We start from the raw sequence: 23,245 nt of genomic DNA, 5'->3' as shown, positions 1-23,245 counted from the left end.
ACTGTTCCCCAGTATCAAGTCAACTATGCCTATTGTTTTGGTCATGCTGTTTTGCCTTAGGTGCTTTGGGTGAGTGGCACACTGTTTAGGAGACATATGTGTCTTGTGATTAGTATTGTGTGGCGGTGGTGGAGTGCATGTTCACCTTGGAGGTCTCTGCTGTTTGTGCAGGTTTTCATTGAGACCATCTGCAAAGGTGGGAGCGTGGTTTGTGTTTTTATATGAAGGCAATGCTGGTGTGTGTTCTGGAGGGCTGTGTGTTCCATGTAGTGTGGTGCAAGTGTTGACTGTCTCCCCTTGACCAAATATTCTGTTCTTGGCTGGGGAGTGCATGGCTTCCAATTTGGATGTATAGGTGCATCTCTTGCAAGTCTGAGTGTAGAGAGGTAAGAGGTAAGAGTTGTCAGTGTACATGAGGCAGTTGCGACATTGTCTCAGGATGACCTAGTTCAGCAGGTTAATAGGTAAAAGCACAGGGAACTGACCAGTAGACATGCCTGGAGGGGTGGCTATTAATTATAATTACTGGAGTTGTTTCCTCATAGAATGAGTAGTGCTGTTACCATGTTTATGTGGTAAAATACTTGGTACAAGACATCTGGTAAAGTGCTAAAGTAATACACTAGTAAAAGTGCAGGAGAGGAGAGAACTAGCATATCTAAGTGACACATTGAAGAGCAGACTTGGGCAACACTCAAAAGCTAACATACAGTCCTGGATACAGCAATTCTGTATCTGGACTAGACTAGTTACAGGAAAGGTAACTAATTAGCATTATTTTAATAGACACATGTCTGGTATATTATATGTGTCTCCATGTAGTATAGCTGGTGTACAATGGATGTGTGAGTGGATATCACATGTCCAACCACCCATGTATACACCTGGCCTGCAAAAAAATATACAGCCCTTGAACCTGTACACAATAGTCAAAACATATAACCATTAAGCCATCTGAGCTGTACTATTTTATGATGTTCTCAACCTTAGCATGCAGTGCAGTTGGTTTATCATAGGAAAGGAAGACAGTGGAATCAGTACTGAGTTAGTTGTCAGTAACTTGCAGCACTGTCAGAGCCAAGAGCACCTTAGTACAATTCTGGACCACACCAAATGAAGTGGGGGGACTAGTCTATGGACATACAAACACATTGGTAATGATACAAAGGGACCCATGCCACTGACATCTGCTGCCACCCCCTACAGAGCACAACTAATAAGTACACAGTACACTGCTACTAAAACAGGATATGCCGTACACAATAGCCAGACATACACTGACCTCTTAGCAATATAACTAAAATGACTGAGGATAGTAAAACAACAGACAACCAGCCATCAATACACACACATGTTTTAATATGTTTTGCCATCAAGTATTACAACATTACAAAACATAATTGCCTGAAATACAGGAAGCAATTGACACTTACTTACGTATGTTCTTAAACAGCCTCCACTTACACTCCTCAGTTAACCCCCAAGGGGATACAGTATCAAATGATACAATGTAAATTGATTCTTCATATATCAGTGGTTCTAAGTGCTTGATGAAACTGGGAAACAGACCTTTTCCAAAAAAGTACATTGCAACCCACTACAGTCCCCATGGTGAAATGTATGAGAAGTAACAGCTATAGAATATTTGTCCATGTAATAACTAATATCTCTCACATGTTCTAACAGACTGATTCTAAGCCATGTCCTACTACTCCGCAGACCCACCTCTTGACTGTACAGGTTTCTACATGCTGTCCAGCCTTTGCACTCATATGTATGGCCCCTACCTCCCTTAATGTGTCTTATTCCACAACATCACTGGAGTGATAGCAGGAATGTCAGCACTACATACTGATAGACCATATCCATCAACCTTCTACTGCATGGCAACTGGACAAAGCCTGTCATATAAGTGGAGGTCAGCGGTCCAAACACAGGGCCATATTTGATATATTGCTGCTATACACTGAGAAAGTTGCTGGTGTTACAGGATTGGTTGCAACACGTCTATTCTGGGGGATATGAAGTCAGAAACACATATGGATGTTGCCATTTACTGGGAGCAATGACCGGAGTATGCCACTGATTTGCCAAGGACAACACCTGTCTGGGTAACACACAAAACATAACAGGCAAACCTCTGGCAATTATGTGGATAGGCCTACAGTTCAGAGCTATGCAGACACATAACTTTGTTAGACTGACATCCGTGCAGAAGAAGCATGTACACACAAAGCCTGTAAAACTAGCAGTATTCACACCATATAACAGCAATATTCACATGTGGTCCCTAAGTCTGTAACCTTCTCCACAATTTAGTTGGCCTGTCTCCATAAGTCTTGTTGTAAGACTTATTCCTACCCGCTGTGTGTAACACTTTGTAGACATAGACCTCCAGGATGTGTTCCTCACAGCCAAGGCAAAGGGGTGACACTCACATTAAGTACTCAATTATAGGAGTGTGTTGCCATGACATTGGCTATTGGAAGAACTACCCAGCTGCTCTGGCATACAATTAGCAAGTGGAGAACACCAGTTGGTGCACAGGCCATCACCTGGTCAAGAGCATTATCTACAAAGGGCATGCAGATATCTATTCCAAAGAGATGTCTACCAGTACTCCAAGTTGGGAAACAGAAATACGTGGAGCAACCTGCTGATACAACCAAATGCAGTGTGAAATAATAAAAAGGTATGTGAAACAAGTCAGCAAATAAGTGAATGTAGTATGTGTTTTCTAATAATGGGAAATAGGATTTTGACAGATTTATGTCTGAGCAAGACTTGCTGTAGTGATGACCTGCTAAACAGCACCTATGGCCATAGCATTTGCCTCTCTCTGCTGTGACATGGAACACATATCAGGACCCTAACTCACCCCAGGAAAGGACAGCTCACATATGACAAACACTGGAGTCTCTGTCAAACACTACTGACTGTGCCACTGCTAGGCCAGCTACAGGGATATTGTACATATCCATATGCTACCTGTGAATATGAGTATGATATACATGTTTGTCATGTAAATCTATGAGAACTATATAATGCGTATACACCTTCCATAGCCAGAGAACTGGCAGATTCCACACATGTGGATGGACAGGGGTGCTCATAGGTGGACTGCTCCCCACCATGGCCCTGCCACAAGTGCCATAGCAGGTGTAACCAGACACATGTTTTGGACTCTTATGGAGACACAGGCACGTGTCAAATCTAACACTGGACATATTCTCAGGGTCACAAATGCAACTCATGCTATGTGCAGCAACATCCTTGATCTTGAAGATGCCTACCATTATTATGCTGAGCTAAAAGATAGATGGTTGGGTGAGATGGCAGTTGTCAACTGTAGGATGTCTGTGCTACAGCATGTGGTGGGAGTTAGGCATCAGCCACGTGGATGTAGGACAGTGCATGTGCTGGGAGTACAATGGTGTAAAACTGTAAACCATGGCCACGTTTGTCACTCAAACACACACAGTCAGAATACTGATCATACACACACACACACAAACATACACACTTGGCACAACTGATATTATAAACGCTACCTACCTAGGTCTTGCTATTCAACTGCTCTGCATTTATTGCACATGCCAAGGAGAAAGTAGGGTGAAGTGTGCTCCACAGTCCCTCTAAGGTGAACAACATCCACTGGCCTTGCACAGTATGGCAATGCGAGATGTCCTGGGTGAGAATGGCCAGGAAATACTATCAGCTACAGAAATATACACAATGACCAACACAGATATAGCCATACACACATTTGCCACACCTGCATTTAGCAGCCCTGCCTATCTTGTCATTCAGTCCATACTGTTACAGTTTTGGCACACAGCACATGCCTTATTGGGCTGAAGAGTGTCATCAGTTACCTGCATGGTCAATGGTGACAGTGGTCCTTATACAGTGGACCTTGGGACATGTACTGGGGGTACCATGGTGTAAACATATTACACTCAGCACCCCACCCACATTGCATATAGTACTCACTCATACACATGATAATGCTATGACAAACCCACAATCACACATTTACCAGGAATGAAATGCAAACCTTTGCCTGCCTATGTAATTATTGCTATTGCACTGATATGCATTTGTCACACATGCCATGGAGATAGTAGGGTGAAGATTGCCCATTGGTCTCCTAAGGTGAGCAACTCCACTATCCCTTGTAATGTTTGTCACTGTGCAGTGTATTTAGAGAATGGGGCCTCAGAATGCTGTCTCCTACAAATATGCACATTCACATACACTTACAAACATACACACACACACACACACACACACACACACACACACACACACACACACACACACACACACACACACACACACACACACACACACACACACACACTCACATTTGCCAGGGCTCAGAGGAGAAACCACTCCTGTCTACTCATTGGTAGAACAGTGTTATATTGGTACTGCAAGCTCAAGGTAGACCATAGGGTGAAGGGTCTCACAAAGTACCTTTACAGTGCAGTACAGCAGCAGCCCTTTATAAGTATAGCACTGGGGGTGTAGTGGGTGAGAAGGTACTCAAAGTATTTTAAACTACAAATTTACAAACCCACTAACACTATTATGCTCAGTAATGCACACAGACACATTTGTGAGTACTGAGGTCCATTGGTGCAGATGTCCATGGGTGTGTACCAGGCTAATGTCCATGGAGATCTGAAAAGAGTAGGGCATGTTTAGCGCAGAGTTGCCACTGTTGCACACAAGAGCAGCGGCGGTTAAACAAGGTTAAACTATTCGGGCCATCTAAATTCCACTCTTCAAATTTTCCCTTAGAACTACCTTCCTCGAGCTGTACTGCTGATCTAACCAGCATATCCTATAACTGAAAAGTTCATCTCTACTTGATTCCCAAGTAGACTATTCTCTATCTGTAAAGCCTAGCACTTACTCCTACAGTACTTGCACCTTGATAAAGCACTCTTATTATAGATAGTACCCCACCAGCCTAAAACCCACTTCCCCCAGAGTCCTTTGAAAGTCTCTTTATCTACTACTTCTAGTATGTCGAGGATCAGTTGCTAGTGTCCTCTCCAGCTCAACTGGTGAACCTGGGAATATTGAGGCAATGTTACAATTGCCTCATGTACACAGACAATCCTCTCCTTCTCCCACAAAACACAAATACATGCGAGAGATGCAACTATATGGCCAAACTGGAGGCTGAGCTCTCTCAACATAGGACTGGCAAGACCAGACAGGAGGAGAAGGTAACCACACACAATACATACCCAGTCACACATGGTACCATCACAACTTCAAATCATACACATACTCACACAAAGACATACTCGAGGCTCTGATCAAAATTTACCAAAACAGCAGAGGCCACCAAAGCAGACACCCAAACAACTACCACCTCATGACCCAACACATGCAACACATAGACCACACATTCAGAGTGTCAAACAGTCACAGCCCTTAAGGCCAAACAAAATGCCAGACACACTTGTCATTGGTGATTCCATAGTCAGACACACTGACGTCCGCCACCAGACTGAGTAAGGAGAAGGTCACAGTAAGCTGCCTGTCGGGCGCTAGAATCCGCCACATAACGCAAGCACTCAGGTCTCTCAACAGCAGGTACAAGTACGACTCCGTCATTGTCCACGCTGGTGTCAATGGCCTGAGACGCACTCCTTGGACTACATGAAAAGGGACATCGAGGAGCTCTCTGATTATGTAGCCCAGGCAGGTATGACCCTGACCTTGAGCAGTATCCTACCTTCACCTAGAATGATGCCACAATACAGTGATAAGATGATCAGCTTTAATAATTGGCTTAAATTCTGGTGTCATGCAAAGGGGATCCAATGTCTGTCTGCCTGGGATGACATGCTGGACAAGCCACGCTGCTTCGCAAGGGACGGCTTGCACCTGTCACCCCTGGGATTCCGGATATTGGCAAAGGCTCTTGCCACCCCCATAGTGCCTTTTTTTGGGCAAGGCTCAAATTCTAAACCTACCACCCTAGAACACCAAAAAGGAAAAAAACTAAGGGTAATGCTGCTCAATGCCAGAAGTCTCAATCTCAAGATGCACGCACTCGAGGCCCTTCTCAATATGGAGAACATCGATGTCTATGCTGTGACAGAAACCTGGTTCAAGGCTCCTGAGAGCACCCCAGCACTAACAGGTTTCACCTCATATCATGCTCCAGCCCCAAAATCCGGACAACACCAAGAAAGGAGGGGGGGGGTGTCCATATTCATAAAGGACACCCACACCTCAAGGTTGGTGGCAACGCACGATGCATCGGAGACCATCCAGGTGCAATTAACCATAGGCAAGACTGCTCTGCAATTTGTAGCATGTTACAGGCCACCCTCTCAAACTCAGGAATCTCACATGGCCTTCCTGAAAACATTGGAGGATAAATGTATCTCCAAACACCATCATACTAGGTGACTTCAACTACCCTAATATAGACTGGGAACACTACTCAAGCCCGAACACTCTAACCCAAAGATTCCTGGAGTTCATAAACTCAAATGCCATGGAACAACTAGTCACCATCCCCACAAGAGGAGAAAACATACTTGATCTCATCATCACGAACATGGGATCAAAATGTTCAACACCGAAGTATACCCCTCACTGGTGAGATCAGATCATAAACTAATCTCGCTGGAGGTCCTCATCCCGCCCCACCTGAAACAAAAAGACCACAGTGAAAAACTTCTCAAAAGCCGATTTCACACTTCTAAAAACTAGTGTGGTCTCCTTTAAGGCCCCTGAGCCAGTGGTAAACATTACTCAAACCGCTGAATCACTTACAAATGCCTTCTACCAGCACCTACAGGACTGCATGGATCAGGCAATCCCAAACAAAACTAAGACTCTCTGTACCAAAGGCAAGCGTCCAGTCTGGTGGACCCCAGCCATAAACAAGCTCTACAACAAAAGGAGGAAGCTACTACAAGATAGAGCAAAATCCTTGAAAGGTAAGACACCTTTGATCATTATAAGTAAAACCTAAGAGCTCTCATAAAATCATCCAAGGCAAATTTTGAGAGAAAAATCGCCAAGGACTCTAAAGACAATCATAAGGCCTTCTTTAGCTATGTTAGAAACCTAGGAGGAAACTCCCAGATATGCTCAGAATTAGTTCAAAATGATGTGAAAATTACTGAACCTACACACATTGCTAACATACTGGCTGACAGGTTCAGTGCAAACTTCTCCTCCCCTCCAAAAGGAGAGATATCTATTCCAGAGGATTGTAGCCCCCCAAACATCTCCAACGCCCAGGTGAGAACTGCCCTCACTAAGGCAAAAAACACAGCATCCATGGGACCGGATGGTGTCCCCGGCTGTGTGCTTCATGAACTCAACGAGGAATTAAACCCACAGTTAGGACAGCTGTTTAATCTTAGCCTCACCTCAGGATACGTACCCAAGGAGTGGCGCACGGCGACTGTGGTCCCACTTCATAAGGGCGGTGGCTCCACAGACCCTGGAAATTACCGCCCCATTAGCTTGACAAGCCTTATCTGCAAAGCCATGGAGAGGATCATAATGGAACTCATAAATAAAGACATGGGGAACTTGCAGACTTTGGATCCAACCCAGTTTGGCTTTGTCAAAGGCAGATCCTGCCTCTTAAACTTGGTTGACTTTTTCGAGACAGTCACCAAGGCCATTGATGAGGGAAAGGCAGTCCATACAGCCTACCTCGACCTGGCAAAGGCCTTCACACAATACCCCACTCAGGTATCATCGAAAAACTCATCAGCTTGAATGTAAACCCATACATCACAAGATGGGTTGCAAACTGGCTAAGTGACAGAACCCACAGGGTCAGAGTTGCTGGAGCCATGTCAGACTCAAAGCCTGTCACAAGTGATGTCCCACAGGGCTCAGTCCTGGGTCCACTCTTGTTCGGCATCTACTTTTCTGAAGTACAAGCAAACACAGGAGGGTTATGGCTGACAAAGTTTGCAGATGACTGCAAACTGGGCCATAGTCGAAAACACATCTGACACAGATATCCTCCAGAAGGGCCTCACAGAAATGGATAACTGGTGCCAGAACCATGGCCTGAAGTTAAACGCCAAAAAATGCATAGTCATACCCTTCGGGGAAAACAAGGTTACCCCTAGCTACCATATAGGTGGCAATCCACTGAGCACAGAAAAAGTCATCAGGGATCTGGGGACCCAACTTGACAGTAGCCTTCGCTTGACACTCATGTTGCTAAAGTAGTTAGGAAAACCTTCTATATCGCCCACCTGATCATGAAGGGATTCACATCTAGATCAAGGGAGGTCATCGTCCCCCTGTACTCATCACTCATTAGACCTATGATTGAGTACAATGCCCTGCTCGAATGTATATGACCAGACACCTGCTGCAGCTTGAAAGGCCCCAAAAGTTCCTCACCAAAAGGATAAAGGGTCTCAAAAATATGTCTTATGCTGCCCGACTGAAAGAACTCCAGCTCTATTCAGTCTCATACCGCTTGCTCAGAGGTGACCTGTGCCTGACATATAAGGCCATGTCAAACCCAGATTTGATGAATATGCTTCACCTCAAAAATCTAGATCCCTCAGAACCACAAGGGCGGAGACTTAAACCTTGACACGGTTATAAATAGAACGTGCTGGAGGGACAGATTCATCACCCAGAGACTCCCTATGCTGTGGAACAAAATCCCAGTACATGTGAGGCAGAGCACCTCACTGGCCTTGTTCAAGAGGAATCTTGACCAATGGATGGGAGATCGCAGATATACCCCAGGGATTACTTCAGTGTCACTGCTTGACAGAGGCACAGAAAAATGATAGGCATAGTTTTTATTCAAACTAAAGGGGTGGCGAAAGCCACATAACTATGGCCTAGGCTTATAAATGCCCTTGCGCAGATAGCCTAGTATGAACCTATGAACCTATGAACCTATGTGAGTACACTGTTATCATGGCACCTGACATTTGTCAGCATGCCATCTATCGACTACTGCCACTTGAGTAATCCCCAGGGTGACAGTTATATTCACCATCCACCCATCTGGATTTCTCTTGAAGAGGGCCAGTGAGGTGCTTTGATTGACATGTATGCAACATATATTGCATAACGTGGCCATTGTCTGGGTTATGGAGCTGTCACCAAGCATGTTCTGTTGAATGTGGTAATGCAGTTGAGGTATCCATGGCATGTGGTGCATACAGATTGTGATTTCCTAGCTGTGGCATTTGTAACACAGCTGGGAGACATGGCATTGTCAGTCAAGAAGGGATTGCCTGTAAGTAGCCAAGATGTGATGGGGAACACCCTGAGGTTTGGGGTCTTTCGATATCAGACAGTTGTTTCATGCCTAGGGTCATACATGTCAGGTACACTTGCAGCCTACCCAGTTGTTGAAGGTGTCTACTGAGTTACCTGGCAAATGGGCCACTGGACCTGCTGATTGGCCTAATGAGAGGGGAGTAGAGGGAGACATTGACCTCTTCATTTCTGGATGACACAGCCTTAGTTATGCAATGTGCCACATGGAAGGACTTTCTGTTCACAGTGGCAGTTTGGTGGACAGAAGAGAGGTTTCTGTCAAGCTGTGTTCACAGACCTCCTATGAGGAAATCTGTCTCCAATGGACTACCACCAATGTGGTCATTTGTGGACAACACATTGATTCAACAGGGGATTGGGACACATTTCTTGACATTGCGACTAAGGCCAATGTTCTGACAACAGGTGGAGGTGTCAACAACTTTATACAGGATGTTAACATAATGTGGGGATGTAAACAGACCCCCCCAATTAGCAATTGTCTGCAAACATTGTTAACCATAGTTCATTCCTGTTGGGCTGGATATCATAGCTACACACAATACACAAGACTGGACACAGGACAAGAACCTATGATACTCCACACATGATTGTCTGGCAGTCTGACACCACTCATGACTGTTTTGCAGTCTGATATGTAGTCCACTGCTTTCACAGTGTGAGATCCAGCTCTGAGTCCGTTTGCAGACCACTTAGTGACATAGGGATTAATGAATAGATGAGTGTGATTGCCTATGGTTCCTGTATGTGGAATTCTATCACAGGACTACAAGGGCCACATATCCTGCTTTGGACGCCATATTGTTCTATAGTAATATCACATGGCAAAAAGATTATAGGACTGAAGAGTGTTCACAGCTACCACAAAAGCGGGACCTGTACAGTGGACATTTGGTAGTTTGCTGGGTGGATCACACAAAAGTGTATCAAAACCCACTCCCAAATGGATATGGATCACAATGTTAATGACACAAACACTGACAGACACACACCCACACATTCGCCAAGACCAAGCTTCAAACCCCTATCTAACTTGTTTACTGTACAATAGTATTACACATTTATCAGATGCAAGACAATGCTTACATAGTGAAGTGCTGTCCAAAGGTATCTTTAAAGGTGAGTAACATCAGCAGCAGGGATAAAGGAGGGTAAAGGGAAGTGTAGTAAGTGCCAATGGGCTCAAAATCATGGCTCTGTAACTACAGACACTCTCACACAAACACACACACTTTTACGTTTGTCAGGACTGAGATTAGAACTCCTACCTAACTAGTTTACTGCACTACAAAGCTTACATATTTGAGAGATGTCCAAAGGTATCCTTAACGGTGAGTGACATCAGCAGCAGTGATAACAGAGGGCAATGTAAAAAGGAGTGAGTAGGAATGGCCTCACAATCATTCACCTACGAACACACACACAGACACACCTTTCCATTTGACAGGACTGTGATTAGGATTGCTACATAAATAGTTATTGGTAGTCTACTGTTACACATTTAGAAGCACAACAGAGCCTATAGGACTGAAGGCTAACAAAAGGAATTTGTACAGTGATTGACTGCAGCACATGTTCTGATATTAGGTAATGGGATGTGTACTGGGTGGGATGGAGTAAAACAGCAATTCCTTCACACACACACACACACACACACACACACACACACACACACACACACACACACACACACACACACACACACACACACACACACACACACACACACACACACACAGTTGATAGGATCAAGATTTGAAACCATACCTATCTACTTATTTGCTTTAGTAAGTTATGGCTTTACCACATGCGCTATTGAGCTTACAGATTTGAGGCTTGTTCGAATGTACATCTAAGGTGACATACATCAGCAGATAGTGTAGAGTTTAACTATGGGATGTGTACTGGGTGGGAAAGGCTTCATAATTGTACTGTCTCTCTCGCTGTCTGTGTCTCTCTTCCCCATGTGTATGTGTGTGTATGTTGGCCTTAGATATGTGTGCATATCACACATACAGATGGGGTCTTACCACATATCTGCCACCTACAGCTGGCTGTGAGTTTTTCTGTCCATTGTGTGTGTGTGTGTGTGTGTGTGTGTGTGTGTGTGTGTGTGTGTGTGTGTGTGCGAAGACCAATTAGTTTACATTTTGGTGTGTGTGCACAGACATCTGCAGATAACAGATATCTATTGTCCACTGTAGTGTCAAACATGGGCTTTATTTCTTTTCTAAGTGTAGGAGCATGCCCAGTATGACCTTCTATGTTGAGTGTGGGGATCCGTTCTCTAAGTGTAGGGGCATGCCCAATATGAGCTTCTGTATTGTGTGTAGGGATACATTCTCTAAGTGTGGGAGCAAGTCCAGTATGACCTTCTATATTGCTTGTGGGAATCCATTCCTAGCAGAGTTGTACTCCAGTCCATGGTTTTGTGTGCTACAGCTACACCTAGCAAGCTATTTTTTCAGGATATCTATAGATAGACACAATTGGTCCAAACATGAGGGGATACTGTGTGTAACTACGATTCATATTACTGTCTTTGTTGCCTGTGTAACATGTTCTGTTTTAGCATAGATCTTTGGACATATGTACTGTTTTACAGTGTAATGTATTGTGTCATCAGCTACTGACTGATATCATTGTTTGCTCACAGTTCTTTACCAGGGAAATACAAGAGCAATGCAGCAGAGACCAATATTGTGAGGCGAAGACTAGACATTGTGGCACAATATTGCCATTGTGGAGGGGTGGCTACAGACAATTGAGTGATGGGTCTGTGTAAATAGTCCATCACCTTGGTGCTAAGATGGCTGGGGATCCCCTTCTTGTGCATTTCTCAACTTAACTGAATGGCCATATCCTGCTGTGAGCATACCGCTCAGCTGTACAGATTGGGCCAGTTTATCCAAAGGCAGGACTCATATATCTGGTGGATTTCCCTTCACATTGTGGTTTACAAGCAGGTTTGTGGTTATGCATTCATGGGTTTACAGTCAGGGGGAAGTATGAGCAAACACTTGAGTTTCAGACTTCACACACTCCATGATATCCATGCATTTATGCCCCCCCCCTCTGTAATTCTATCCTTTTCCCAACAGTATGGTATCAATATCAGATGTATTTCTATAGTTTGTCCTTTATCACAGCAGTATTTATGTCTTGGTCCACAATTCTTGCACTAGGACATGGAGAAGCATGCTACTGGCATTTGTCAGCATGACCTTGCATTTTTCTGCTGAATGTGTTATGTTTTTAATTAGGACCCTATGACATTCTGTATGATGGCACTATGGGTGAAGCATATGATGGCACTATGGGTGAGCCATGGGCATTTGCCAGAGGCCTGTAGGCCATACCTTCAATCTCTTAGATTAAGAAACCAGGACAAAGCCATGAAGAAAGTGGTACAAACAGGGACAATTTTTAAATATGTCTCTTACAAACTTTGAAAGTTGATAGAATAACAGGTCTTGCATTAGCATGAATTTTCTGAAGGGTATGAAGACTAAAACTCAAATGTCTTTCATTATTTTCTAACTTCAATCTTTAATTATTTGCCACTAATTTGCCAGAAAGCCACAATTTTATGAAAAAACGGACCAAAAATATAAGGCAAAAATCTGGACATTCTGCAAAAATCTGTACAGTTGAGAAGTATGCTGTAGGCCACTGCATTTTGTCACTCATATGTTACCAGGCTACAAGCCAGTGGATTTCCCTGGGGTGATATGGGCAAGTGGGTGAGGTGTTCTGGATGTATACAGGCTGCAGCCTATGGGCTAGGGACACACCTGCATGGGACACCATGTCAGCATGGTGCATCCTGTGTGTATTCCATAAAAGACGTGCTGATTCTGACTTCATTCCCAACAGCAAGGATATGACTGATGCAATACCTGTGGCTGTTGTGGGGGATGGTGGACTGAGTGCATGTGTCATATGGAAGCTTATGGCACCTGACTCACAGATATGACTGGGACCTGCTCTTTCTCCTGCCTTGTATGTGGTCACCAGCAGTGTGTCATTACTTTATAACTGTGGTTTATGTGGGCTGCCAGTGATTGTGCAGACAACCAGTATTCCATATTAGACAAAAAACTAATGTGATGCTAACCTCTGTATTTAATTCCAAGGGTGTGTGCAGTTCATAGTTGCTTTCTAGGCACTGCATAGAGTTGTTTCACCTGTGCACTGTTTCTATGTATGGACCCCTGTTTATAGCCTGTCCAGCTTTCTGACAGTAACACATATCGACATCTGGACAGTGAGTGTATACAACTAGTAACATAGGTGTAGCTGAGAAGCAGATTGGTTGGCACTGCAGTTGTTGGAAGATGGCCCTGTCAAACACAGTACTGTACCGAGGCCACTGAGACACGACATCCAGGCCTACATGCTTTCCACTTCCAGACAATATTAAACACTCACAAAAGATTTGCACACTGACCGCTGCATATAGCGGACATACACCAATTATCACGTTGATTGGGACAGCTCAGGCAATCTGTGCTCTACTGATATTACTCTACAGATGTACATGTTACTGCCATTTATACATGGGGTTGGGGGGCACACCTGACAACTTTCCACATTTGCATTGAATGCACTGGCATTTTAGTTATAACTCTGTTTGCTTCCATTTAGTATTGTATTGTGCCCTATCTTGTTGACTGGAGGCATATCAGTGGAGTACTCAAGTTAGATTGTAATGGCATACATATTAGTTTTAGGCATCTTACTCTTCAGAACTATACTGCAACTGCCAGACCTGTTGTGGTATGTCTGTGTAGGTCTGTAGGGGGGCTGTTCAACATTGCCAGCATTTGTGGAGCTTTGCCCGACCTTTATTTCCAGTCATCTACACCTGTCCTGCTGGGTGAGCCTGGGGGAGTGGGAATGGGAACGCTCATTGACATCCATGTGTGTGACCTGTGGACACCCACAGTTATTTGATCCACCACATGTACTGCAGTGGGAGTTGTCACCCTGAGTACTACTGCCTAGTATATGGATTTCATGCTGTCCCATGTAGCTGTCAGCTATCTGCTGCTATCCCATTTGGCCGACTGATTCCCTTGCATGCGTTCATCCATAGCATAGATATAACTATCAGAATATAGTACTCCATTCAGTAATTGATAGTAAGGGTGACATACCTGGGGTGGTACTAAGGATGGTGCTGGAGGGCTAACTATGTGGGATGCAGGCAATACACTCCCTATACATGGTAAAGTACAGGTAGTGTCATGTTTGACATTCCTTCTACTGTATATGCGAGTCTGAGAGAGGTATACTTCTCTGGGTCCCTACAGTGTCAGTGTGTGTGCTATGCGTTGCCTCTTGTTCAAGGCATAGGCATACTGGGCATGCCTCTAACTGCCTCTATGGGGAAGGCTAGAGAGGATCCTCCTCCAAGTCCCTCTGTGCCTGTGGTGACCTTAGCAATGATGGTGGGCTGTGTGGCCCTTCTCTGTGCTGTTCCTGCTGCAGCTGTTTCCACAGGATCATATTGTGTAGCATGGCATATACTATGAACATGTGTGCACATGTGCCTGGAGAGAACTGCAAGACTCCACCGGATATGTCAAGGCAGCGGAACTGTGACTTGAGCATCCCAAACACACACTCGATAATGATCCTGGTTTGTGCATGTACCTCATTATGGGATTTTTGTTTGGGGGTGTGTGCATTTCTGTTGGGTGTCATCAGCCATAGTTCCAGTGTGTAGCCAGCATCCCCCACTTGGTGGCCTATTGGGATGTCCCCCCTGGAAAACACCTGATACAGCTGTGCGGAATTTCAGATGTGGGAGTCATGATAGCTTCCAGGGCTGCCAGCACATATTTGCATGATAATGCCCTGGGCATCGCCACAACCTGGCAGTTGATGGGAGGCAAGCACTTGCGGTTGATGTAGACCCTACTCCGCTCACTGGGTGGTGCTTTGATGTGGATGTGTGTGTGTGGTCTATGGCACCCAGTACCTGTGGAAATTCAGCTACACAGTGGAGTCGACACATATTGCAGTTGAATTCCTCCAGGTGTTAGGGAAGTGGATGTGCTCACGAACATGGTGTAGCGTGGCATCCAGGAACTGATGGATTACTCTGGATGCAGATGCCTATGCCACCCCCATGATATCCCCAGTAGGTGTTTGCACAGTACCTGTAGCTAGTATTCTTAAGGCTACACTTACCTTAGTATCCACTGAGATGGGTTCCCCTCTCTTTGTTCTGGATGTGAGGTGATGCTGGCACAGCTTCACAATTTGCTGACATATGTTTCTGTCCAACCTGTAACATTCTAGAATCTCCAGGTCACGTAGCCCCTGATAGGTCACTCTGGGTCTGAACACTCTCCTCCTCCTCCTGGGTCTGCAGCAGTTGGCAGTCTTCCTCCTTACCACCGTCAGCCTTCAGCACATGGTGATGTATCCAAGCAATGTCAGCCCCTAGAATTTTGTCACTTTAAATTCCCAGGTTTACTCTGAAGGTGCAGGGTTTGTGTGGAAATGCAGACTGAGGGGTGTTTTCATACTTTCTAGTAGTGTGATGCTACTGCTGCCTGTCAGATTCACTGTTTCTGATTCATTCCAGATGCCAGCTTATTTGCTCATGGCTTGGATTTAGCCATTGTGAGTGTTAGACACATTACTGGTGATTTGTGGATGGTTGCCTTTATTCTGCTGCTGCCCTTTTTGTAATTAATTTTTACTTGCATCTTCTCATATTTACAGCTCTGCAGCTACCTGCCAGCTGTATTATATTTGCAGGGCCCATTCTGAGTTGCAAGACTCCCATAGTACTGATTTCTACATCAGTTCACCTTTATTTTGTGCTGTTGCCCTTTAATTCTATTTTACATGTCCAACCATCTTCAGCTCTGCAGCCACCTGTCAGCTGTATTATTCAAGTGCTTTCATTGGCCAGTTGTGGGTTGCAGACTCCCATATTGTTGGATTGTACAACATTTCCCTTGTTCTGATACTTCCTTTGCCTTTTTCTTCTACCCTTCCTCTTCCAGCCTGTTAGTAGTGTAAACAGCAAGATTTGTCCCTCCCCTGCACATGCACACTCTCTTCAGTTCATGGAGTATGAGTACACAGCCACAGACACACCCACTCTCCTAATTGTGCTTAGCTAAGCAGACACCTGGCAACAGCGCTCCAGTGTGCTTCCAGCAAGCATAACACATCCCCTTTTCTTGTTCCTTGATCCTCCTGTCTACACAATGGTGTTAGAGCACCTACATGGTTAGGTGCAGTCTGACACTTAGAAATGTTCCCCTCCAACCTGTGATTCAGTATAACTCCTCTCATTTGCATAGGAAGGACTGCTAATTTCTAGTAACTACATTTATACTGAGCTTTCCCCCTTAGCAATCACTATTCCCTAGTATTGCTTATGTATGCATGCCATTGACTATAATGGCAAAATGCAGAATTATTTTAATATTGACTTTTCTCTTTTTTTTTTTTAATTTTATTTTCAGCCCGATCCCATAGGCACGCCGCTGCCCTATGCTTAAACGGCCGGAATCGGCCAAACAGAAGTTATAATTTTATAATATTTCTTGTATTTTCATGCCAATGGCCATATATTTGGCCATTGGCATGCCTAACCCTTATAATACATGCTTTTGAATGAGCTGTCATGCCTCCGTTTTGTAGTTTGCAGAAATGTATTCAGCTACTAGCTGAATACATTTCTGCAGTCTACATTATTCCTGCACAGATGCCTGCCTGCTTCCTGGATCACTGATTCACCTCATTTGCATGGTTTTCACCAGCAGATGGGGTAATTAGCATACCGGAGCTGTGTCCATGCAGGAATAGTGTAGGAGTCCTCATGCACATGCTGGGAGCTCGATCCTGGATCGCTCTGCGGCCATATTGAGTGCAGCAACTCTTGCACTATTCCTGCACACCATGCAGAACTTGCTGAATCCTGGGGATAGCCTTCAGATGTTTGCAGCTGCTAATAGACATAAAACAATAAAACACAATGCAATGCAGAAGGTTCCCTAGTTCTAGACATCCTGTCTCATTGCCGCATTGAAACTACCTTTTATAGCACAATTATTAAACAATTTAATTTTTACTATTTTCTTGAAGTTTTGTAAGTTAACACTATATGTTCTAGTTCCCACTGTTGAAACATATACATTTATACAGGTAGAATCGTTTATATACATTTCTGTTCTTTCCCAGTAGGGTACACTGTGGACACATCCTTAAGCTCAATACTTTACAGACATACTTCTGTACCAGCAGCTTGATATACAGACAACATACAGTTCTAATATAGTGGTAACACAAGCTATTGCATCCTGCTGATATTCACAAGTGACATATAACTATTTACAAAATTCCTGATATCTGTGCTGGCAGTATCTCCTTCTGTCACACATCTATATAAATCATATTAATATTCACAAATGACATACACTTATTTACAAAATTCCAAACAGCTGGGCTGGCAGTATTTCCTTTTGTGATAGGTGGAAATACATTTTTGGTAGTCTTTTTTTTTTATTTGGCAACATTGTAACATGCTTTGTAGATAATTTATAGTACAAAGTAAGCAAGGTCTGGGTTGGACATACTGTACTACACATGGCAAAAATGTCTCTATAGGTTGAAATTTTAGAATTTTTAGGATATCATGGTAATCTGTACGATATTAATGTTCTTGCATGATTCTAACTAGTTATTACTATTTTATAATTGATTCTATTCCAAAATGACACAGTAGGAGCAGTAATTTTGACATGATTTTGTTTTTTTCAGCTAGGGTTTCATTTTGTACAGCAACACTGTCACACAATAAAACTTGTTTGCTGTATTTTTTTCCTTCGCTTTCTTGTCTCCATTAACGTCAAACCATGATGATTTGCCTTACCATATGATTTGTTTGGTTGTGAAAAAAATGTTAGTGGATTGTTTTAATGACTTTAATTTTTGGTTGCCAACTTCTGGACAATGTCATACAGTGGTCATTCCTATCTTCATCATGCAACCCTGACTAATATTCTGGGTTTTGTAAGAGGCACTTGTTAGCCATAAGACTGTGAGTAAGTGCTGGAGGGTATACCAGTTAAGCAAAATTAGTAAAATTACCCACTGCTACCTATTAGACTAGCAAAAATGGTAATAAAACTCTGGCTTGGAGCATTCTTAAAAAAAGTTGTGATTTTAAATATTCACAGACTGTTGCTCTTGATAGGCTACTCAAGGAAAATCTAGATATATTCTAAATCAGTAAAGACATTACCTAAGTTTTAAGTATATAGTAATGCAATACCAGCTGCTGTACACAGCCATAAACTGCAATGGTCTTTAAGCCTTGCACATCTGAGCAGCACTATCTGGAAAAAAGAGGAAGATACTGAATGTCCAAGTGAAAACAAGCAGCATTCATGGGTAGCTAGCTGTTTTTTGGGGATATAAATATACCACGTAGTAACTATGAAACTATGCATGTGGACCTTGTTGTGCAGTGAAACTGCAAGTAAACATTGCTGGGCAATGAACTATATACACAGGAGTGCAATAAACTATTCACAGAGTGACTTTGTGCTACATAGCGCAATCTCTTGAGAACAGAAAACATGAACACAGCACTATAAATCAATTTAGATTAGTGCTTTGCACATGTTACTGTGTTCTTCAACAGGATAGCTTCAAATGCCACAGACAGAGCAGGCAGCTAGGTAGTCCTATATCACTGGCAGCTGCACTGCTCTGGTGCCATGTATGTCAACACCTGCTGGATTTATAAAGGAAGGAAAGAAGTACACAAAATAGAGTTGTAAGTAGGATAAAGAGAGGGGGTGGCTGCCCCAGGTGAAAGCACTTACGTGATGTGTTTGACAAGTGTGATGGTGTGGGAAGATGTACTGGCTTCATGTATGAATGCCATTACTGCCTTTGTGGTCATGGCTGAAGCACGGAAGCATTATGTGTGGTGATTTAATTGTACTAAGTTGCATGCTACATTTATAGCTAGCAACTTGCTACAGTTTTAGAACAGAAAAACATATTTTTTTGTTCTTCAGCTTTAAGAAGATGCTTTTTCTTTTGTACCTCAACTTTGAGTTGAGGAACTGCATTTGGTACCAGATGACAATGGTTCTTTTACAGGAAAGTAGGAAAAAGCGGAAGAAAGCAAGCAGAGGTTGACAGAAAAGGACAACATATAGAAGTGCACAGGATGGATGAGGAGAACTTTTTATGGAACAGAGCTCCATTTTTTTTCTTTTACAGAAAAGTGAAGAAAGGAAGAGTGAAATGGAAAGCAGGGCGGAAGAAGAGGATAGGACAGTGTCTGGGGGAAGACAAACAAACACAGAACAGCACAGAAAAGCAGGAGTGGAAACAAACAATAGGATGAGCACACATGGGATGCTAAGAGGAAAAAGAGAGGGTATACAACTGCTGGACAGGACAGGAGAATGCACAGAGTATGTGCTGTAACACAGGGAAAAAGGAACATACATTGTTAGAGATATGGTGGGAGTACAAGCAGGTGAAGTTACATCTCCCATCCAGACTGAGCGAAACACTACATGGATCAATCCCCACATCATGAATTAGTGTGTCTGATTGTATGGGCGACATCCAGCCTTACTAGCCTGATGGTAGGGGCTGACAAGTCAAGTGAATCTACAGTCCAGCCTAGGAATCTCTGCATCCAGGCTATATTTATGCCAATTGCTCCCTCTATTCCAGTCTCACCAGTGTGTTCCAGCTGCCCATGGGCTATCTCAGGCAATGAAGGTTGTCTATCTGCCAGTGAAAGACCATAACCCCTCACTGGCAAGGCACTTAAATCCTCTTCACTGTCATGAACCTAAGCCATAATGTCAGTAAGAATTGGAGTTGATGTAGACAACTGTGGAGGAAATGTACCATCTGAACATGCAATGAGCAGACAGAAATGGGAACACTATCATAAGTGAATTGAGCCTTATGCTGGATTGACTAATTTATCAGGCATGTCGACAAATGTAAGGAGACATATCATGGCTGCAATGCTTTCCTGCCCCCTGTAAGACAATTTGCAGACAATTAAAGAAAAAGGGCACTTTAGAGAACCATGATAAATGTAAAGTGAGATAACAGAACAACAAATACAGTCCAATAAGTATTTCCCATTAGCTACATGATAGGCAGCAGGAAAATGTTTGCCCTTTGTATATAAGATACATAACCAGAATATGGCACAAGTATACTTGGGGATACACCATTTAATATAATGTCACCATGGCATGGTTCAGCACGAGACCCCTTCATAAAATGGCACTGCAATAACCCATATTAAATGTAGCAGACATATCAATTGTAGTGTCACCACCAGTGCCACCTGCAGTTGAGGGATAAAGTCTACACAGTGTAAGACCTAATTCCTAGGGTGAGGTTGCCAGATTCTTAGTGGACACCTTTTATTCCCCGTTATAGCTATGCTGTGGAAACCACTAAATTATCTATCTTTAAATAAAGCTGTTACCTATTTCAATAAAACCTTCCTAGATATCCTAACCTCTATAGCTCCAATTCAAAAAAAAGGAAATAAAAGCATCAACAGCTCCCTGGCTAACCAAAGAAACTGAACAAAGTATGTTGCAAAGAGACAAACAAACTACATCTGCTTACCAGACATGTGGAACATTAAGGATCAAAGCTAAAAATCTAGTATATTTCTCAAGGAAAAGCTCTTGCCACAAATTACAGATAGCATATTCCAACCCCACCAAAACATTTGCTATAAAATTAAAACATTAATAACTCCTAAAAAAATAAATCACAACAAAATCCATTACCTGAAGATACTAGTGACTGCAAAATGAATTCACACTTACAGATGCATTCACATTTTTGATAACAGGACACAATTAGAAGACACCAACTCTAAAACACAGCAGGACATATCAAAATTGAGACAGTACTTACAAAACAAATTAAATCATTCTGAAGAAACTAGAGGCTACAACTCTTAACCCTGAAAAACTACCTAGAGAACATTTAAAAACTGCAGCAAACTCAGTAGGCTGTCCAATAGCTGTCTTAATTAACCACTCAATAACAGAACAATATAGTCCACTACTCCTGAAACAATCATATATAATTCCAGGTCACAAAGGTGTGATCTGGTAATAGCATGTGAGGCTTTAGACTTGTAGCTATGTTATCTCCTTTTGAGAAATACTCAGAAATGTATTAAGAACCAAATTTTAACCATCTATTTGATTCCACTTACCTATCTAATACCTAAAATGCTTTTGTCTGGGTCACATCACAAACACAGTTCTTCTGTTTTTTTTTTCCTAATCAAATACACACACATGCACACCTGAACTCATATGAAATAACTGCAGCTATTTTTTTAGACCTTTCAATAGCTTTTGACATAGTCTCTGACAAACATTTGCCTAAAAATGGCCCAAATGTGACACTGCCAACTTTACACTAAGCTGTTGTAAAAGCTACAGCTCTCATGGGTCCCAGTCTGTACAGAGGAAGAATTCCTATGGAAGCTTTGCTCCAGCATCTATAGGTGTTTGACAAACATCCATCCTCAGTCCATTACAGAGTTCAATATCTTTACCAATGATATGTGTAGATCAGTTGGTCAAGGAGTCTTGGTGTAGTACAGTTATGACTCTGCCGTAATATGCACTTCAAACTCTCAATTGCTAACCTACAAGCACAAACTCAAATGCCCATCTACAAACTAGAATGCTAGCTTACAGACTCACAACTAATAATAAACCTTAAAAAAATGAAGCTGTTCATGCCTGCACCACTAATGCATCTCACTAGACCATTCCACATTTAACTTTCTATTAAAAATGAAACAATTATTAATCAAAGAAGCCAGACAAAACTATTAGATGCAATTATAGGTTAGGACTAGGCTAACTGCCCTTGTGGGCCATTTTAAACCTAACCAATTACCCCATGTGAGAATCACATCCTCCACCTTGTGTCAATAAGGTAAACACCTAAAACATTATGCCGTCCTGCCAGCAACCCCAGACAACTAGATCAACTTCAATTTGACTGTCACATCAAATCTCTGGTATGCAAAACAAATAAAAATCTCGGAATGCTATATAAAGTCAAACCCTTCATAACTTTACACACTCTTCCACCAAAACTGATCTGTGTTTTCCCCTTATTAACAAACATACAAAAGTCCAACATAAATAAACTACTGATGTGCTACAATAACTATGCCAAACTAAAACTTGTGCATAACATCTTATGGAAGTCTGATACATGATCTGCCCAAGTTCCATCATTACCAAATGGAGACCCAGAAGAAGTGTTAGAACCCACTAGCTCTGATTAATAGTTTTATCTAAATCAAACAAGGACTATAAGAACTTACTGAACTCAGTACACATAGCTACGCTATAGAATTTAGTCCCTCTAGAACTTAGAACTTAGAGCCCAAGCAACAGTAAAATGTGTCAATAAAACCTGAAGATTTATTTTAACTATGTAGTCCCATGCCTGTAAAAAGACATGAAGCAGTTGACTATGAAGGACCGTAGCAGTGTAAATAGTAATGCATAATACAGCAACATAGATGAATTACCAACAGTACACTTCGGCTTATAATTTTACAGCTCACACCTTAACCTTCAATGGACCTCCTCTCTGAATACATATCACATGATCTAATGCTCTCTTCAGGATAACACCAAGTCATAATTGTAATACATTTCTAATCAATACTCCTCTATGTCTTTACCACTCCTTAACTGCTTTTAATTTATAACTTACATATACTGCTGCCAGCTAACCATCTCTGCTCCTCTGATTAATAATAACCATTTTTCAGTACGATGATCACATCAAATAAAAAAAGGGTTTCTTGGTAATTGTGTGTAAGCTTCTTGGAATGTAAATCCAGATAGTATTA

The sequence above is a fragment of the Protopterus annectens genome, chromosome 5.part1 (assembly GCF_019279795.1).
Source record: "Protopterus annectens isolate FY-2018-M chromosome 5.part1, PAN1.0, whole genome shotgun sequence".
NCBI classification, from domain to species: domain Eukaryota; kingdom Metazoa; phylum Chordata; order Ceratodontiformes; family Protopteridae; genus Protopterus; species Protopterus annectens.
The sequence above is the reverse complement of the archived record's forward strand: the minus strand, read 5'-3'. Positions refer to the sequence as shown.